At 33.6% G+C, this 10,638-nt stretch overlaps 1 pseudogene; it reads left to right on the top strand.

Moving 5' to 3' along the window:
• Nucleotides 1-1,016: 1,016 nt before the first annotated feature.
• Nucleotides 1,017-5,442, top strand: LOC120320341 (annotated as a pseudogene).
• Nucleotides 5,443-10,638: the final 5,196 nt, after the last annotated feature.

Below are 10,638 nucleotides of genomic sequence, written 5' to 3'. Positions count from 1 at the left end.
GATTTGAACACTGGGCGCTATCTAACAAAATGAAATTCAGTGGTGAAAAAAGTAAGGTTCTACATTTAGCCAAGAAAAACCAAATGTACAGGTATAGTATAGGGAGTACCTTGCTCAATAGTAGTAACTGTGAGAGGGATCTCAGAGTCCTAGTGGACAATCACTTAAATATGAGCCAGCAGTGTGCTGCAGCTGCCAAAAGTGCTAGGCTACATTAACAGAGGGATAGAATCAAGATCACATGAAGTATTAATACCACTTTACAATGCCTTGGTAAGGCCACACCTGGAATACTGCATCCAGTTTTGGTCACCACGATGTAAAAAAGACTCTAGAAAGGGTACAGAGAAGAGCAACAAAGATGATTAGGGGACTGGAGGCTAAAACATATAAGGAATGATTGCTGGAATTGGGTATGTCTAGTTTAATGAAGAGAAGGATGAGGGGTGACATGATAGCAATGTTCCAATATCTCAGGTGCTGCCACAAAAAAAGAGGGAGTGAAGCTATTCTCCAAAGTGCCTGAAGGCAGGACAAGAAGCAACGGATGGAAACTAATCAAGGAGAGAAGCAATCTAGAACTAAGGAGAAACTTCCTGACAGTTAGAACAATTAACCAGTGGAACAACATGCCTCCAGAAGCGGTGAATGCTCCAACACTGGAAGTTTTAAAGAAGAGACTAGACAGCCATTTGTCCAAAATTATTATTAATAATAATAATAATAATAATAATAATAATAATAATAATAATAATAAAAAAGCAAGGGTAATACCAATAGTAATAGGCTCCTTGGGTGCAATCCCAAAACAACTGGAGCACCATTTGAACAACATTGGCATTGACAAGTTCGCTATTAGTCAATTGCAAAAGGCAGCCTTACTAGGAACTGCTTCCATCCTTCGACAATATCTGTAATAACATCAAACATCCACATCTGCCTATCCCAGGTCCCGGGTAAGGACTCGATAGATAGACAAAATGCCAAATCCATCGCTGACTTTGCGATGATCCATAATGATGATGATGATGATGTAAGTTTAAATCCATGTTCTTATGCAACTCTGTAGACAATTGCTGCCATATTAAAATAATAGACTTTAATAGATATAACATTTTAATGTAATTTAAGAAATGGAAGATAGATAGGAGAAAGATAAAGAGATTTTTTTCAGTATAGTAAAATATACAAAGAGAGGATGATATCCTGAGTTCAAGCAGCCCATTTACTTCTGCTGCTCTTTCACCAGGAGCCTGACTTTTTCTTACCCTTCTTTAGCACATTACTTCTGTTTTTGCCTATTCTCTTCTGATTTCCAGCTTGATTACCTATGATTAGAAATTGCATGTTCTGGATCTGTGACTTGACATAATATGCATACCCCAGCTCTGATTCTTAATGAAGACTCCTGTTTTGGTGTTATCATAGCTGTTCCATGTTTGGAAGATTTTACATATTACAATCCAGACTCTATTTAAAGGGAATAATTGACTTGCAAGAATGGTTAAAATTTATTTCTGAGAAAGCAGTGTTTAACATAAGGAATAGAATTTTAGTATACAAAAGGAGGAAAGCTTTTTAGACATTTAGAAATATTCCAGAACAGAAGTCTTATTGGGAGAGTAAACAATGGGTGCAATGGCTCAGTGGTTAAAGACTCTGAGTTGTCAGCTGGAAAACGTACAGCCTAGGTTCAAGACCCAAGTGCTGTGTGATGGCATGAGCTCCCATTACTTGTTCCAACTTCTGCCAACCTAGAAGTTTGAAAGCATGCAAATGTGAGTAGATAAATAGGTTCCAGTTAGTGGAAACATGACCATGGAAGTGTCTTCAGACAACACTGATTCCCTCAGCTAAGAAACAGAGATGAGGACCACTCCCTAGAATCAAACATGATTGAACAGGGGAAATCTTTATCTTTAAACAATGATTATTTTTCTGAGGAAAAAGATTACTTGTACAAATATTATAGTTATGCAGTTTGCTTAGTAGGAACCAGGCAGATAAGGTGCAAAGATTTAATGAAAGACAATTGACTTACAACATTGTGATATTTCAGGATGTCCATCTTGATTAAGATAAGCATAGTCAGAATGAGGAAGACTTGTAGATGCCAATACACAAGATTGGATTTAAAAGCAATATTTAGGGATTCCAGCACACTCTGCTCATTCAAAGGGTGAAATAATAGTGAGATTTGTTGACTTGAAGGAAATAAACATTTAGATAGATATCTGAATTGTTGTCTTGGTCATCTCCTAGATTTGGAGGAATTTATGGTTAACTTTGCTTGCTTTAGTGGCCTTTGGAAAGCAAGTAATATTTCAATAAAAAATGAAACTAATAGAACATGTATTTCCTTATCTGTGCCTTCATTAAACTGAAGTAAACTTTTAAATTGAAAAATTAAAAATAAGCAATTGCTTAAGAAACAATAATAATTATTGTTCCTGTTATGTTACTATAGTAATTTTCCACTGCCAGGAATTCCTGCCCTCATCACAGTTTTCAGCTTGTCAATTTCTGCTCCTTGCAGAGATGTAGTTGCTCTATTTTTTTCAGCTCAATCACAATTCATTTCTATCAACCAGAGTGGAGATTCCCTTGATGTTGTAGTAAATTCTGCACTGAGCAGATCTAGACAGGATAACTTTACTTCTTTATTGACAAAATGCTCTGAGGTTGTTGATGCTAGAGAGCAGAAAGAATGAATGTAAATGTGATATAGTAAACCAAAAATTGATGTCTAAAAACAGCCACCCCGTGATATTATTTTATGGTTTAATGTGTGCTATTCAACTAAGAAACCAAGTGTGATTCCACAATGCAAGACTAGAGTGAACAACATCCCAACAACATTCCAAGACTAGAGCGAACAACAATGATTCTTCATGGAATTATTATGGCCTCCAAGGAATGACTCTGAAATATTACAGAAAACAACAATGACAAAATAGTTCTTCTTCCCTGCTAAATATTAATGCACCAGTAAGATCAAAGCCAAGAAGAATGTCATACTGATTTTCGAAGAGAACCAAGGTAAGTACTATCTTTTTTAGTTTTTATTTTTTCTCCATGCTTGACATTTTGGTTCAGTTTAATGTAATTATTAAGATTATACCCGATGAGAAACTTTAGTGCTCTATTTTAAATATAAATAAAACATGAGGCATTTATTGGTTTACTGGGATAGGGAAAATCATTATTAGATTTATATTATTATATATTTAACTGTGTGAACAATATCAGTCTCTGCAGACATGTGCAAACCTGTCTCAAAAGTGGATTAAAGGCCATATACATTATCATTTTCAGTAATAGTAATAGTATTTAATGCATTTCATACCTTATATTATTTCAAAAACTTCAAAATCATAACTATCTACCACATGCATACATACATACATACATAAATACATACATACATACATAAAAGGAAAAAAGAGGTAGTAGAAAAACTAAATTCAAAAACAAGAATAATTCATCCAATATTCAGAGAAAGTCCACATAAAGAGACAGGTCTTCAAAAGGAGTCCTTAAGATTTAACGGTATGTCTCTTATATGTATCAGAGGAGAAAAGCTTGCAGACAACTTACTGTACTAACAGTAAGTACAGTCTATAAAATATCCTGATCTCAAGTTCTTTGGATTTGAATCTAACTGTAACCATGGTTTAAAAAAAAGTGTAAGAAGAATCAAGCATATCCTGCATCCCAATGCTGGATTCATAACACAATGAGAATTATCTAATGATCATTCACACTGCGTTAAAACAGGGATAACTCTTCTGCTCATCAGTCCTTTCAGGAAGTTTCAGAATGTTCATCAAATTCCTTAATTTTATTATAGGAAAAAAATTTAATACATGCTATTTTAATTAATAGTACCCAATGACACTTAGGGATCCATACTGGCCACTTTGGAGAAGCTTGCTTTAAACACTGTCACAAAGCAAACAGATAAGTTCTGGCAGTATAAAATATGAAGGAGATGGTCAGAATAGGAAGTGTAATAGGATGAGAATAATGATTTTGAAAGATTCCTTCCCACCCCTAGAAAAAAATCACTTATATGTACCTTAGAAAACAAAGTGGCCATTTGATTATATAAAATAATTTCTTTTCTTTCCAACAAGTTAGTAATAATTTGTATAATTACTGTTAGAGTCATGGGTACATCAGATATAATTGTTTTCATGGATTGTATGAGTCCAGGTCCAGACTGATCCATATTACATATTTCTTTTTTTTTCTATTTTTTCTATTTACAAGGAGAAGGGTCAACAGGGAGAAGATGTTAAACAATCTATTGCAGTAAACCATGGATTCTAGAAAGATGGATTAGAATTTGCTAGCTGTGGGACCCATATTATTGATATTCCAACCTTGCAACATTGGTAGATGAGCTATTATAAAATTGGATGGCAAATGTTGTGAAATTTATATTCTTCACAAATTGACGAATCATTTAACTATTTCCACAGGATTCAAATACATGAAATGGCCAACCAATCTTCTATGAAAGAGTTCATTCTGATGGGATTTTCTGATGACCCAGATTTGCAAATGTTGCATTTTGTGATGTTTTTTATGGTTTACATAACAGCCTTAATGGGAAATTTTCTCATTATATTAGCAGTGGCAGCTGACCATCATCTCCATGGTCCAATGTATTTCTTTTTGGTCAACCTCTCCCTTTTAGATATTTGTTCCATCTCTACAACAGTTCCAAAATCCATAGCTGTTTCATTGACAAACAACAAAGGGATTTCCTTTGCTGGATGTGTTACTCAGACCTTTCTAATGGTTATGTTTATTGGTGGTGAACTTGCTCTATTAACCATTATGGCTTATGACCAGTAGCCATCTGCCATCCTCTGCAATATAGGCTGATCATGAACTGGAACACTTGTATTCAAATAGTAGCAATTTCCTTCATATGCAATCTGATCCATGGTATGTTAGAAACCAGTATGACTTTTCGATTAAACTTTTGTGCATCCAACACAATTGACTAATATTTCTGTGACATTCCTCAATTACAAAAGATTTCTTTGGTTGATACAAAAATCAACCAAATGTTGATACTTGTTCTTGGGTACTTTTTGAATTTCCTTTATTTTTACATCCATCTTTGCTTCCTATGCCTATATCTTCTCCACAGTGGTGAAAATGCCAACAGTTCAAAGCAGGTATAATGTTTTTTCTAGCTGTACTCCCCACTTAACTGTTCTTTATTTATTTATGACTACTGTAATATTTTCCTACATGAGGCCCAAATAACTTTCTACTCCTTCTGTAGACTTGCTTTCTGCTGTTTTGTACACAACTTTGCCACCAATTTTGAATCCTATTATTTATAGCTTCAGAAACAAGGACCTACAAAAGGTTCTCATAAAAATGCTGAAAAGAAAAGGCATTACATGGCACAATTGCAACTAACTTTTTAGAAAATCATATGCATGATACAACTGTGATGTGATTTTACATTTGCAGCTATGTTTCTTTGTATTCATGACTAACATATTTCATTGAAATAACTTGATTTTAATTTGAGGGTGACTTCTGGTATTCAAAAATTTAATATATTTTATAAATATTTCAGTTGTTTAACTACTAAACATAAACCCCATCATTCTATCAGGAACCGGCAGGTGTCATACATAGTATTTCTGCCTCCTGTTTTTCTCACAAAATCAGTGGTTTTAAGTAGATTTGGGAAAGAAAGAATGATTGATCTGAAGTCACCCAATAAGCTTTCACAAATGAGAATCAATCTGAATTTGGATCTCCCACCTTATCTAACATCTTAATTATTCACTATACTTAAGTTAGTACCTTGGGAACCTCCCTTTGCCTTTGTTAAAAAACTTTTAACAGGTTTAATTATTTTAGCCTCCTTAATGAAATTTATATTTTTAACTCAAAATTTTAACTTTAGCATTTTAACTGTTATATCGTGTTTTATATTTTCATGTTTAATTATACACTGGTCAAATTCTTCTTTGAGAAAAAAGGGGCTATTCAGAAATATAACAAAATATTAGAGAGAGAGAGAAAGGGAGAGAGAGAGAGAGAGGGAGAGGGAGAGGGAGAGGGAGAGGGAGAGAGAGAGAGAGAGGGAGAGGGAGAGGGAGAGAGAGAGAGAGAGAGATGGATAGTTCTGTTCTGTGTTACATTGTAAAAAGATATTTACAGTTCTTAAAAAATGACAGACCTCTTTATGTTTGTAATTCAAATGTAGGGATCTAATTAATATATTAATCTCTCCTTCCTCCTCTCTCTCTTTGTCTATCTATCTATCTATCTATCTATCTATCTATCTATCTATCTATCCATCCATCCATCCATCCATCCATCCACCTACCCACCCACCCACCCACCCACCCACCTATCTATCTATCTATCTATCTATCTATCTATCTATCTATCTATCTATCTATCTATCTATCTATCTCTTTCTCTCTTATGAGAGAATTTACTCATAAGCTATGGAAATATGCATCAACATCTAAAATGTCTTCATATATCAGTAAGATCTGATTTTAGCTTTAATTTTGTCATGGTTTGTTCCCTGTTTGTTATTCACACCATCTTTTATTTTTCAGTTGTTTCTTTTAAAAGTTTTATTGCATGTGAAAAAAGTACAAAATACAAAAAAGTACAAAGTTCAAAAACCAAAAAGAAGCTAAAATGGAAGAAAAAGAAAGGAAAAAAAGCAAAATTGGGGGTGCAATCAAAAAGGGGAAAGAACTTGTAAAAGAGAGTAACGTGACTTTCTTCAGTTCAGATACAAGCAAAAAGTACAATAAACTTCTCAATTAAGTTAAATCATAATGTACATGACCTGTAATCAATAAATGAATCTAGTTATCAAATTGCAAAGTTAAAATTTCATTTCTTTCCATTTCACCCAAATAATCTGTGTTTTCCAGGTAGACATGAAGCTAGAGAGTTGGCATAGAAATTTGACAAATACATTTGATAAACAAATAGAGATATATTTAACCTGATAATCATCTATGGAGTATAATTCAGTTCAAGATTTGCTTCCATATACAGACATAGTTTTTCTTAAAATCAGAGCTCTGTTCTCTTTTTTACAGTAATTAAACATCAGTTTTGAAACTGCTAAACTATTATGAAACTGTTTTTAGAATTGTTTTAATTCAAGCTGATACATAAGGACAAAACTGTGAGGTTTCTTCCAGGCATCTATATTTTCTTTTCATTTTTGTATTATTCAACCAACAATTGCATGAAATATCTGTATTTCGTAATTTCTAACTATTAGTCTTTGTTCTGTTTTCATAGAATGCTAGGATTGGAAGGGACCTCAGAGGTCAGCTATTCCATCTTAAAATTTAAGATAATAAAGTTTTTTTTATTTACTTGGTAATATGTTTCCACTATATCAAGAGTTCCATGGATACATTTTATTGAAAGAGGCAATTCTGAAAATACATAGAAACCAATCTTTTGAGACCTTATAGGTTAAATTCATACTCAGAAACATACTGCTGGTCCAGAGAACTTCATGTAGTCCTTGAATTACAACAGTTCATTTAGTGCTTGTTCAAAGTTACGACATCACCGAAAAAGTAATTTTGACTGTTTTTCACATTTGTAACCATGGTAGCATTCCCATGATCACATGATAAAAATTCAGACACTTGGCAACTGACTTATACTTATGAAGGTTGCCTTGTCTAGGGATCATGTGCTGACAAGCAAAGTCAATGGAAAAACTAGTTTCACTTAACAGCCATATTACTAATTTACCAACTGCAGTGGTTCACTTAATAATGATAGCAAGAAAAGTCATAAAATCAGGCAAAACTCACTTAGCAACAGAAATTTTGGGCTCAATTATGGTCATAACTTGAGGATTACCTGTATTCTTTCTGTAGTTGCCATTATCTTCCAACAGATGAGCAGTTACATTTTGTATAAATTACAGTTGCTGAATAGTGCTCCAAAACATGGGTCATGATAACAGCACAAATTAATGTTCTCTGGATCTCCAGCTCAAGGTATGACCTCAATAGATGCACCAGCCAAAGTGAAAGAACATCCCCATGCTGGTGCCACCACCTGAAAATCCACAATTGTTGTGAGTTCACAATGACTCCCATGTGATGGGCCTGTATTTTTTGGGAATGTCATTCCATTCTGAATTGAAAATGGTTTCTGGTGGAAGAAATTCCACCATTTTAGATATTTATCAATATTCCAGAACAGAAGACTTATTGGGAATGTAGACAAGGAGAGTTATTCAGGAGAAAAAGTAAAACTTTGAACTTAAACATAACTGAAAATTTAAACAGTAATAATTGTTTAAAAAAGAAGAAACATGGATTAACAATAATTATTGATCCTATTATGTTACTACAGTATCTGCTTTCAGATACTTAAATTAGAAGGATTGATATGCACTTATCAATACTTCAAGACTATTCCATTGGAATCATTTCTACTCTTCCTGATTCAGCTCTGCTTTGTGCAATGGGTGATCTATTGATGTTCAACAATAGAGCAAAAGACCTCAGGTCTTCTCAATAATGTTATAGAGGTTCCTCTGAAAGTTTGTAGCTTGGGCATGGGTAATTTCCCATTGGCAGGAATTCCTGCCATCATAGTTTTCATTTTCAGTCAATGTTTACCTCCTTCCTGAGGTCTAATTGGTTTAAACCACACTGGAACCATGTTGGTGCAGTGGTTAGAATGCAATGGTTAGAATTCCCATCCCAGCCAGGAGTTCAGTCCTGACCATTTCAAGGTTGACTCAGCTTTCCAACTTCTGAGATCAGTAAAATGGGAACCCAGATTGTTGGGGCAATATGCTGATATCTGTAAACCACTCAGAGAATGCTGTAAGCACTATGAAGCAGTATATAATTCTAAGTGCTATTGCTATTGCTATTAATTTTCTCATAATTCCTTTGTATCAACATCAGTGGCAGGGTGGAGTATTGTCTTGATGCTGCAGTAAATTCTGCACTGAGCACAAAGTTGGACAAGACAATTTAACTATTTTCCTCATTAAAGCTCTCAGATTTTTTAGGCTAGAGAACAGAAAGAATGAAAATCTACCTAAATCTGATACAATGAAGCAAAAAGTCCATGATATTTTTCATGGTTTAATAAATGTTGTGCAATTAAGAAACCAAGTGTAATTCCATAATGTAGTTTCCAAGACCAGTGGGAAAAACAATGCTTCTTCATAGAATTGTGATGATCCCCAGTGAATTACTCTCTGAGTTATGGCAGAAAAACAAAAGTGACAAAATATTCTTGCTCTCTGTTACATTTAAATGCACAAGTAAGATTATAACAAAAAATGGTTCATTGATCTTCCAGAACAACACAAGTAAGTACAATCCTTTTTATCACCAAGAATGACCAATGTTTAAGGATATTCAACATTTTTTTCCAAGAGTAACATTGAGTTTAATGTAATTATTAACATTTATTAACAGTAAACTTGTAACATTTAAATTTAAAGAGTGCTCTATTTTAGGTATGAATACAATATGAGCATTGCATACTTTTACTGGAATAGTAATTTAGTAATATTTTGTTAATATTATCTAAGTGTTCACTGATTTGTTGTTTGATTATCTTTTCCAGAATCTTCCCAGGTATTGAGGTCAGGCTGATAGGTCTGTAATTTCCTGGATCCATTTTTTTCCCCTTTTTTGAAGATGGGAGTTACATCAGCTCTTTTCCAGTCATCCAGTAGTTCCTCAGTGCTCCAGGATTTTTGAAAAATATAGTTCAATGGTTCAGAGATCACACTTGCAAGTTCCTTAAGAACCATCTGATCCTAGTAATTTGAACTCATCTAGGCTGGACAGGTGCTCATTTACCATTTTCTTACTTATCTTAACTTGCGTTTCTATTCTGTTTTTTATGGCACTATTTTTGGTAGATTGTGTAAAGACAGATGCAAAAAACAAGTTAAATAGTTCTGCTTTCTCCCTGTTGCTTGTCACCTTCTTGCCACTTTCACCCACTTATGGACCATGTATACTGAGCCATATATACTTTTACTGAAATAGGAATAACCTATTTTGTTAATATTATCTGTTCACAACTGCCAATGATAGATAGATAGATAGAGAAAGAAAGAAAGAAAGAAAGAAAGAAAGAAAGAAAGAAAGAAAGAAAGAAAGAAAGAAAGAAAGAAAGAGACAAAGTGTGCATGAGAAATGATGGTTCAAATCTATCTATCTATCTATCTATCATATGAAAGTAAATAAAATTTCATAAATAATATTTAATTAATAGTAACTTTGAAACTTAGGGATAGAAATTGAACACTTTGAGGACCCTTGCCTTAAACAATGTAGCAAAGCAAATAGTCCTGGCATTATAAAATATGAAAAAGACAGTTAGAATTTGAATTATAATAGGATGGGAGTGATGAATTGAAACTTTTCTTCTTGGTCCACTTATATATATAATAGAAAAATTGAGTTGCCACCTGAATATTTAAGTTCTAATCTTTCAAGCAGATTGAATTCTGATTGGTCAAGTATTATACAAAACAATTCTATTGTTTACATCGAAAAACTATAAAATTGTCTCAGCCTGGGGCCAAATTAATCAATATTAAACATTTCAATATATAATTTT

The sequence above is a fragment of the Crotalus tigris genome, unplaced genomic scaffold (assembly GCF_016545835.1).
Source record: "Crotalus tigris isolate CLP2741 ecotype Arizona unplaced genomic scaffold, ASM1654583v1 scf7180000021329.891317, whole genome shotgun sequence".
Taxonomy (NCBI): Eukaryota; Metazoa; Chordata; class Lepidosauria; order Squamata; family Viperidae; genus Crotalus; species Crotalus tigris.
Note: the sequence above shows the minus strand (reverse complement) of the source record. Positions and strands in the feature narration are given on the sequence as shown.